Here is an 11,049-nt window from a genome sequence, read left to right on the forward strand (position 1 = left end):
GGGAAAGCAACGGAAGATCGGCAAGGAGGATTGTAAATACACTCAAGGGACTCGCACCTGGGTGCTGGAAAACACACATATCACACCAATTGTTATTCAGCCTCGGGTGCTGGCAAGAAAAACATTTGGATGACATAAGCCTGTAATGGACTCACAGACACCTTATCCAGCTGCTTGAGAATCTTGGCCTGTTGTGGAAGAAGATCAAAGCACAGTGCCAGCAAGAACAGGGAGTCCGCATGCGCTCTTGCTAACAAGGACTCTTTTGCTGCCAAGGATAAGTTTAACAATGCTACTAGTACCGCTATTTCTGAGTTATTGCTAGATGTAGATAGTATTCAATATGCGACGCTGCAAAACAGCTGCTACTGATTTTTTTGCTTTCAGCTCACAGACATGGTTGTCAAGATTTTAAAGGACTGTATTGTATGAATCTAAGTGACCACTCCAAATCCATCCATGCCCAGCTGCAGGAACTGCACCGACCGAACCAGCAACTTGTGGAGACCACTGGGTGAAATCTCTTTGCTGGATGGACTTGGGGGTGGGGTTGGTTGAAGCAAATTATACTCATCGCCTGTGTGGAAGGAATTTGTCTGTTATGTTTAGTATGCTGTTTGCCGTGTTTAATAAGCATTATACGATCAGCTGTAAATGCCGCTTTGCATCGTACCCTTGTACGAGTTGTAGAATATGTTGCTCTAAAAACTATGTGTGTATCCATGAGAACCTGACCTTCACAGAAGAAGATAACAAGAAGGGATTACAACAATGTAGTCACGTATCAGGCAGCCGCTGTCAGCAAAGCTGGATCATGAGTCTGGTGAGACTCGCTGCATACGCTGGCCACGCGTGCAGCGACTCTGGCCTGTACTTCTCCACTCAATCCAGTTGTTGCGTGAAACGGGGCCAAGCGGTTTTGGCAGAAGATAAACCCCCTTGCGTTCTAACACTCCTCACCCAGGTGGGAGGCCAGGTGTGGCTAGGTTTAAATTCTGAGTGATGCCCAATTCAGCACTATCAGTCCAATCGCGTTTAATATGTGTTAAACTGTTACGATTTGGATACACTAATAGTGGACTGCACCTTCAGTCTAGTCGTGCTCCTGAACTAGCACGGCCTCTCTCAAGTTTTGGTCGCGTTCAGTGAGAAAGCGAAACGACTAGCTACTTAAACAGTGCAGTTTATTTAAACAGCAGATATAGAGGTTCTTTAGGATTGCCGGTGATAAATACACTGTCTGCAAAGCACGTGCAAATAAAGATATTGTTAAGTATACAAACGCGCGACAAAATTATAAACGATACAGCCTGGCTATAAATGTAGGGTAGAGAGTCTCTAGAGAAATTTTTAAGTCCCCGAGAAAGCGCTCGGTGTAATCGAAGTCTTACCCAAAGGTGTCCCTATGAGGGGGAAGAAAGGCTCAGCCCGTCGACTGATCCCGGAAATCAGCGGTGGAATTCTTCGCGATGGTGTCTTCCCTGACATCCCCTCTCTCTTGGGCTATTTTATATTATTTTTTTATCTTCAAAGTGGAGTTTGAGTGACTTTAGTCATACATACTTTTATTATGATTAATGTATTCAAGGAGGCGTGTTCACACCTCGGGGGCGGATAGCCTCCGGGATGGAGGTGTGTTTTGGTACATTGTGGTGAGCAAAGTTCGCACAAAAGGACAGCATTTCATCAACATTTGACGAAATGTTGGCTCGGGTAGCGTGTAGGCCGCTTATCTGTTCCGTAGTACCATCTCGTCCCCATATCTGCTGTTCGTCACAAGGGAAGGCCATGGAACAAGCGCGTTCCGTTCCATCCCTCGTGTAGTTTCGCAGACAGCCTTGTACAGGGAATCACAGATGTTGCATTCTTCGTGTGCCAGCTGCGGCTGTATTCTACCTCAGAAGCCTCTTGATTTTATGACTTTCCTTAATGTGTGAACAATGCTGTACTTTTGTATTCTTGGCCAATTTAGTAATTATTCCACACCAGTGCAGGAGAGTCTGGTGGGACTCACTGCGTGCACTGGCCATGCATGCAGCGACTCTAGCCTGTACTTCTCCACTCAGTCCAGTGCAGGATATAAGGGGGCTGTCTCGGGTCAGAGAGGGGGAGAGAGACATGAGCGCACTTTGAAGATACAGGGGATGCCCTGAAGCACTGTGTCTGCCCCCGCCCCCGCCCCCCCCCATAAGTTCTATGTTCATTAACCCCAACTGCTCCGAAGGCATTACAACATGTTGCAAGATAAGATACAGTCTACTACTGCTGCAAGACACATTGAACACCTTCCTACAAGAATTTCAACTTTATGCCCTGACAGGACAATGGGATGATGCACTCGCAAAGAGCCTGACTGCATTAGAGTGGGTATTTTTGCCACATACCTTTTCAAAAGCAGTAACTATGATGATTGAAATGTTACCAAGATTGTTTTTCCAGGGTCGTTTGTGCTGTCACCAGCTTTCTGGAATGGATCCAAGTCACATACGTGTCCCCATCAAAAAGGATGACCTTGACCCTTGGTTATCACAAAGTCTTAACCTCCTTAGTACATTATATTGGGCAAATAAATTACTCTTTCCCCTAGCACAGACTATTACAGTCACTTTCACAAATTCCTTTACAGCCACGCATCCTGCTAGCACCAAAGCCTCTTGATGGCACCTGTTCGGTGTTTGTAGATGGTTCAGGGACACAGTAAAGGCTTTTGACTTATTTCAACAGGAACTGTTAAATGTAGGCCGAATCTCAATATGTTACTGGTATTGTTCAAAGACTTGAAGGAGCATTTGTAAAACAAGTAGAGAACCAATTGTTATTCAGTCTCTTACTGCAATTAATATTACTTTTATGAAAAAGACAGTTTTGTTATTTTATTGTCCACATACGCTCTCATAGCTGTTTACCTGGTCCTTTAACTGAGGGAAACACAGTTGCGGATTATCACACTGTTGGTAACAACTCCGAACATTATGCAGCAAGCTGAAATGTCACATGATTTTTTTTTTTCATCAAAATGCGAAGGCATTGAGGAAGCTTTTCTTTAACACAACAACAAGCACATGATATTGTGTGAACTTGTGCTGATTGTCAACCATTTATACCTAACTTCAACCCAGGCGTCAGTCCCCGAGGGCATGGACCTTTGGAGTTCTGGCAGACTGATGTAACCCATGTGTCAGAATTTGGAAAACTGAAATTTATACACCTGAGTGTAGACTGTTATTCAACTGCAATTTGGGCAACTGCGCAGACTGGTGAATCTAGTAAACATGTACAAAAGCATTTGCGATCCGCGTTTGCGGCCTTAGGTGTACCGCGTGTGATAAAGACTGATAATGGCCCAGGGTATGTAGCCCATTCAACAGAGGTATTTCTACAGCTGTGGGGCATTACACATGTGACTGGCACACCACATTCTCCGACGGGTCAAGCCATAGTGGAACGCATGAACCAGTCTTTAAAAAATTTGCTTCAAAAACAAAAAGGGGGAGAGCAAGGGCTGAGTCCTGTAGATCGACTGAACAAGGCCGTTTACGTCCTGAACTTCCTAAGCCTTCCTCAACACTGCCTTGTACCTCCAATCGTGCGGCACGGCGCAGGCCTGCAGAGAGACCTGGGAGATTTTTGGCAGGAAAATGGCATGGTAGCAGTTAAAAACAGTGTGACGGGGAAGTGGGAAGGACCATGTAGACTATTAACCTGGGGTCGAGGATATGCCTGTGTCGTTACAGATGCCGGAACCAGATGGGTACCAGCCAAGTGGATAAAGCCCTGGTTTGAGCAGACGGATTCGAATGAGTTACCCCACAATACCAACAACGACGATGAGGGCTGAAGAAGTGCAGTGCCCTAGGTGTGGAACTGTGACCCATAGATCCTTGTGCCTTGTGAGGATTGTCGAGGCCGGTGGTGGTTTGAAAGACCACGTGCTGCGGCCCGGTGTGCTGTGTGTTTTAAATCCAGTGTGCTGTGTATTTTAATTGTAGTGTGCTGTGTATTTTAATTGTAGTGTGCTGTGTATTTTAATTCTAGTGTGCTGTGTATTTTAATAAGGAATTAGGTAAAGTGACGGGGTATGCTGTCTGTTTTTAATCTGGTGTGCTGTGTATTTTAATTCCGGTGTGCTGTGTGTTTTAATAAGGAGTTAAGTAAGGTGACAGGGTGTGCTATGTGTTTTAAATCCGGTGTGCTGTGTGTTTTTAATCCGGTGTGCTGTGTGTTTTAATAAAGAACTAAGTAAGGTGATGGGTTTAATTCATTTAGCTATTGCAATAGAGTACATAGAGTCAGGTTCACCTCAACACGAGCTGGCTAAGCAACAGGAGATTAGGGAAGTCTACCATTCACAAGGATTGGTCAAGGTGTGGCATACAGTGCTGTTACACAGTGCTACTGCCAGAGGTTTGGTCGGTTCCGGAGGACTAGTGGGAACAGGTAGTATGTCACTGTAGCAACAGGTTCGGTCATCTACAGCACAGAAAGAAGGGCAAGGGTACTGATATTTGACGATGCCACTGATAATTAGTGTCGGGTTTATCCTTGTGATTGGAAGTTGCAGCTGAGCACAAAATTGAGAACCCTTGGTATTTCGGCTTCTTTTAATACAGCAGGATTCAATTCAGTTTACCCAACATTTAACACGACCCTAGTGAACTTTTGTGGAGACACCACAGGGGTGATGATTGATTTTTGCTGTTGGCTCAGGGTCATGGGTGTGAAGATTTTGAAGGTATGTGTTGTATGAACCTTTCTGACCACTCATCATCCATTCATAAGCAGTTACGGGAGCTGAAGGATAACATGTCCAAATTAAAAGTGGTCAAAAATGGTTTCGATGATTGGTTAAGCTCATGGGGTATAACGGGATGGTTATCAGACTTACTAAAACGAGGGTTCATGCTATTGTTGGTTATATTATTATTGATTATGGTAGCCTCATGTGTTCTCCGCAAAGTGACTGACATGATAGAAAATGCCATGCATAAGGTCTGGCTGGCTCAAGAAGAAAAAGGGGGTATTGTAGGAATGTGTCTGAGAGAAAATGGTCGCGTGAGCCAGCCTCCCTACTATGAGAGATTAGATTAAGGGCAAAACAGGTGGTAGAAGATGGAATTAGTACATGGGAAAAACGGGAACTGAGAAGGTAGAAAACATGTTGTGCTAATGACTAAGCAATTGACTATGTGAATTCTTGTAACCAATCTGATGTGTGAACGAACTGCATGGATAGCGTGTGGACAGTGTAACGAGCTAATCAGAAATAAGCAAGTGGCGTGTACGGCTACAACACAGGGTATAAAAGATGATGATCTGTGCTTAATAAACGTCTTCTGTTGATTCACATTGGATCGTCTGGAGTCCAGCTATTTCTCCTCAGATCCCTATCCTTGAGTGAGCTGCAGGATATGCGAAAAGATTTTAGCCAACTCTCAGGCGAGCACATTGTCACCTGGCTGCTCCGGTGCTGGGATAACGGGGCCAGTAGCCTGGAATTAGAGGGTAGGGAGGCCAGGCAGCTGGGATCCCTGTCCAGGGAAGGTGGCATTGACAAGGTGACTGGGAAGAAGACCCAAGCCCTCAGCCTCTGGAAACGACTCCTGTCAGGCGTGAGGGAGAGGTACCCCTTCAGTGAGGATGTTGTATGTCACCCAAGCAAGTGGACTACCATGGAAAGAGGTATCCAGGACCTGAGAGAATTAGCCGTGCGGGAGATGATTTATTATGACCTGGACAATGCAGACTTACCCACAGACCCTGATGAGGTGCAGTGCACAAGGCCCATGTGGCAGAAATTTGTACAGAGCGCACCATCATCATATGCCAGCTCACTGGCAGTAATGGAATGGAAAGGCGAAGAGGGACCAACGGTGGATGAGGTAGCTGGCCGGCTCCAGCGATATGAAGGAAGTCTCTCTTCCCCCCTTGTCTCAGCTGTGGAGAAACTGTCACGGAAGGTCCAGCAACTTGAAGAGAATATGTCCTACTCCCCACCTGCACGGGCCAGCATCTCAGCTATTAGGAGCAGGCATTTCCCCACTCAAGAGAGAGAGTACAGAGGGTACACACCAGGAGGCACCCTGTGGTTCTACCTGCGTGACCACGGAGAGGACGTGAGGAAGTGGGATGGACAACCTACTTGGATCCTGCGGACACGGGTACAGGAGTTGCAAGGAAGGACAACCACAAAAGGGGATCCCTCCAGGAAAAGTGCCGCCCTGGTTTCCAGCGGGCAGTTCCCCAGACAGAGCAGAAGGCCTGATCTTGCTTCTGATCCTCTTGAGGGAACTTCCAAGTCATTTCTGCAAGAAGTGAGTAATGGATACTATGACCAGGATTAGAGGGGCCCTGCCTCCGGCCAGGTGGAGGAAAGGGACAACCGGGTTTATTGGACGGTGTGGATTCGATGGCCTGGCACATCAGACCCACAGGAGTATGAGGCTCTAGTGGACACGGGTGCACAGTGCACCCTAATACCATCAAGCTATAGAGGGGCAGAACCCATCTGTATTTCTGGGGTGACAGGGGGGTCCCAAGAGTTGACTGTACTGGAGGCGGAAGTGAGCCTAACTGGGAATGAGTGGCAAAAGCATCCCATTGTGACTGGCCCAGAGGCTCCATGCATCCTTGGCATAGATTACCTCAGGAGAGGGTATTTTAAGGACCCAAAAGGGTACCGGTGGGCCTTTGGCATAGCTGCCTTGGAGACGGAGGAAGTTAAACAGTTGTCTACCTTGCCTGGTCTCTCGGAGGATTCTTCTGTTGTGGGGTTGTTGAGGGTTGAAGAACAGCAGGTGCCGATCGCTACCACAGCGGTGCATCGGCGGCAATATCGCACTAACCGAGACTCTCTGATTCCCATCCATAAGCTGATTCGTCACCTAGAGGTTCAAGGAGTGATCAGCAAGACTCGCTCACCCTTTAACAGTCCCATATGGCCGGTGCAAAAATCTAATGGAGAGTGGAGGCTAACTGTAGACTACCATGGCCTGAATGAAGTCACGCCACCACTGAGTGCTGCCGTGCCGGACATGCTAGAACTGCAGTACGAAGTGGAGTCCAAGGCAGCCAAGTGGTATGCCACAATTGATATAGCCAATGCATTCTTCTCAGTCCCTTTGGCAGCAGAGTGCAGGCCACAGTTTGCTTTCACCTGGAGGGGCGTCCAGTACACCTGGAATCGACTGCCCCAGGGGTGGAAACACAGCCCCACCATTTGCCATGGACTGATCCAGACTGCACTGGAACAGGGGGAAGCTCCAGAACATCTGCAATACATTGATGACATCATTGTATGGGGCAACACAGCAGAAGAAGTTTTTGAGAAAGGGAGTAAAATAGTCCTAATCCTTCTGAAAGCTGGTTTTGCCATAAAACGAAGTAAGGTCAAGGGACCTGCGCAGGAGATCCAGTTTTTAGGAATAAAATGGCAAGATGGACGCCGTCAGATCCCAATGGATGTGATCAACAAAATAGCAGCTATGTCTCCACCAACTAGTAAAAAGGAAACACAAGCCTTCTTAGGTATTGTGGGTTTTTGGAGAATGCATATCCCAGATTACAGTCTAATTGTGAGCCCTCTGTATCAAGTGACCCGGAAGAAGAACGACTTTAAATGGGGTCCTGAGCAACGACAAGCTTTTGAACAAATCAAACAGGAAACAGTCCATGCAGTGGCCCTGGGGCCAGTCCGGGCAGGACAAGATGTTAAAAACGTGCTCTACACCCCAGCCGGGGAGAACGGCCCTTCCTGGAGCCTCTGGCAGAAAGGACCAGGGGAGACCCGAGGTCGACCCCTAGGGTTTGGGAGTCGGGGATGCAGAGGATCCGAAGCCCGCTACACTCCAACAGAGAAAGAGATGTTGGCAGCATATGAAGGGGTTCGAGCTGCTTTGGAAGTGGTTGGCACAGAAGCACAGCTCCTCTTAGCACCTCGACTGCCGGTGCTGGGCTGGATGGTCAAAGAAAGGGTCCCCACCACACATCATGCAACTGATGCTACATGGAGTAAGTGGATTGCACTGATCACACAGCGAACTCGAATGGGAAACCCCAGTCGCCCAGGAATTCTGGAAGTGATCATGGACTGGCCAGAAGGCAAGGATTGCGGAATGTCACCAGAGGAGGAGGTGACACGTGTGGAAGAGGCCCCACCATATAATAAACTGCCAGAAAATGAGAAGAAATATGCCCTGTTCACTGATGGGTCCTGCCGCATTGTGGGAAAGCATCGAAAGTGGAAGGCTGCTGTGTGGAGTCCTACACAACAAGTTGCAGAAGCCAGTGAAGGACAAGGTGAATCGAGCCAGTTTGCAGAGGTGACAGCCATCCAGCTGGCTTTGGACATTGCTGAGCGAGAAAAATGGCCAGTACTTTATCTCTACACTGACTCATGGAGGGTGGCAAATGCTCTGTGGGGGTGGTTACAGCAGTGGAAGCAGGGCAACTGGCAGCGCAGAGGCAAACCCATCTGGGCTGCTGAACTGTGGCAAGATATTGCTGCCCGGATAGAGAATCTGGTTGTGAAAGTACGCCACGTAGATGCCCGTGTACTGAAGAATCGGGCCACGGAGGAACATCAGAACAACCAGCCGGTGGATCGGGCTGCTAGGATTGAAGTGGCTCAGGTGGATCTGGACTGGCAACATAAGGGTGAACTATTCATAGCTTGGTGGGCCCATGACTCCTCAGGCCATCAAGGGAGAGATGCAACATATAGATGGGCTCGTGACCGAGGGGTGGACTTGACCATGGACACTATTGCACAGGTCATCCATGAATGTGAGACGTGTGCTGCAATCACAGAATCTTAGTGGTTGGAAGGGACCTCTGAGATCATCGAGTCCAACCACATAAAAAAAACCCAAAAAAAACCAAACACACACACACAAAAAAAAAAAGCACCCACCTACTAAACTCCACACCCACAACCCCACACACAACACCCCACCACAAACCAATAATCTTGGGCACTAGAGCACGCCCTGAAGAGCCACATCTAGATGTTTCTTAAACACCTCTAGGGATGGTGACTCCACCACCTCCCTGGGCAGGCTGTTCCAGCGCCTGACCACTCTTTCAGTAAAGTAATTCTTCCTAATATCTAATCTAAACCTCCCCTGCCGCAGCTTCATACCATTTCCTCTGGTCCTGTCGTTATTCCCTTGGGAGAAGAGGCCAACCCCTGCCTCTCTACAGTTTCCTTTCAGGTAGTTGTGGAGGGCAATGAGGTCTCCCCTCAGCCTCCTCTTCTCCAAACTAAACATGCCCAGTTCCCTCAGCCTCTCCTCATAGGACTTGTTCTCCAGACCCCTCACCAGCTTTGTGGCTCTCCTCTGGACATGCTCCAGCACTTCAATGTCTTTCCTGTAGTGAGGGGCCCAAAACTGAACACAGTACTCGAGGTGAGGCCTCACCAGTGCCGAGTACAGAGGCACGATGACTTCCCTACTCCTGCTGGCCACGCTATTCCTGATACAAGCCAGGATGCTGTTGGCCTTCTTGGCCCCCTGGGCACACTGCTGGCTCATGTTAAGCCGGCTGTCCACTAACACTCCCAGGTCCTTTTCTGCTGGGCAACTTTCCAGACAATCAATCAATCAAGCAAGCCAAGCAGTTAAAGCCTCTCTGGTATGGAGGGCGATGGCTGAAATACAAATATGGGGAGACCTGGCAGATTGATTATATCACACTGCCACAAACCCGTCAAGGCAAGCGCTATGTGCTCCCAATGGTGGAAGCAACCACCGGATGGCTGGAAACATACCCTGTGCCCCATGCCACTGCCTGGAACACTATCCTGGGCCTTGAAAAGCAAGTCCTGTGGCGACATGGTACCCCAGAGAGAACTGAGTCGGACAACGGGACTCATTTCCGAAACAGCCTCATAGACACCTGGGCCAAAGAGCATGGCATTGAGTGGGTACATCACATCCCCTGTCACACACCAGCCTCTGGGAAGACAGAACGATACAATGGACTGTTAAAAACTACACTGAGAGCAATGGGTGGTGGGACCTTCAAACACTGGGATGCACATTTAGCAAAGGCTACCTGGCTAGTTAACACCAGGGGATCTAACAATCGGGCTGGCCCTGCCCAATCAAAACTTCCACGTACCGTAGAAGGGGATAAAGTCCCCGTAGTGCACATGAAGAATATGTCAGGGAAGACAGTCTGGGTTGGTCCTGCCTCAGGCAAAGGCAAACCCATCCGTGGGATTGCTTTTGCCCAAGGACCTGGGTGCACTTGGTGGGTGATGCGGCAGGATGGGGAAGTCCGATGTGTACCTCATGGGGATCTCATTTTGGGTGAGAATAGCCAATGAATCAGATTGTGTGCTGTTAATTGATAAGTAACCCTGCCACTGTATGTCCTCATTACTATAATTGCGATCAGTTGTACTACGAGTAAGGCACAGGGGTGATGGGATAAGAACTGACCTCAGCAGGTGGCGCCCAGCAACTTCCTCAAGATCGACATCTTCAGCCCATGGACTGTGGGCATGAGCCACACCGGGTGCACCAGCCACAAGCTCCGAAAAATACAGCATGCAACAGTCCAGCACCACACGGCATCTTACCTGCCCTGAGAGACTGTTCTGACAGATGGAGCCCAAAGCCATGGATTAAATGAACTCAATGGACACTTTGGAGGGATGGCCCATAAACTAAGGGCATTATATCTGCATGAATATATATGTGTATATATACATGACAGGGGAGAGTGGTGGCAATTCATTGGAACCTGTAAGATCTGGGCATGGCATAGATGGTATGGAATAAGGGGTGGATAATGTCCTGGTTCCGGCGGGGATAGGGTTAATTTTTCCTGGTATTCCATGCCATGTGAGCCATGCCCACCCTGAGCTGCCGGGGGAGGGGGCAGGAAGTCGCCGCTTGGAGCGGGCTGGGGCGTCCCGGGTCCGGTTGGGGAGCGGCGGTTCCGTAATCGTGTTTGTATATTCCTCTGTCCGTGTTATTGTTGTTGTTTGCTTGTTCCCTCTGCTGTTCTGTTAAACTGCCTTTGTCTCAACCCAAGAGTCTTGCC

The sequence above is a fragment of the Larus michahellis genome, chromosome W, assembly GCF_964199755.1.
Source record: "Larus michahellis chromosome W, bLarMic1.1, whole genome shotgun sequence".
Lineage (NCBI taxonomy): Eukaryota > Metazoa > Chordata > Aves > Charadriiformes > Laridae > Larus > Larus michahellis.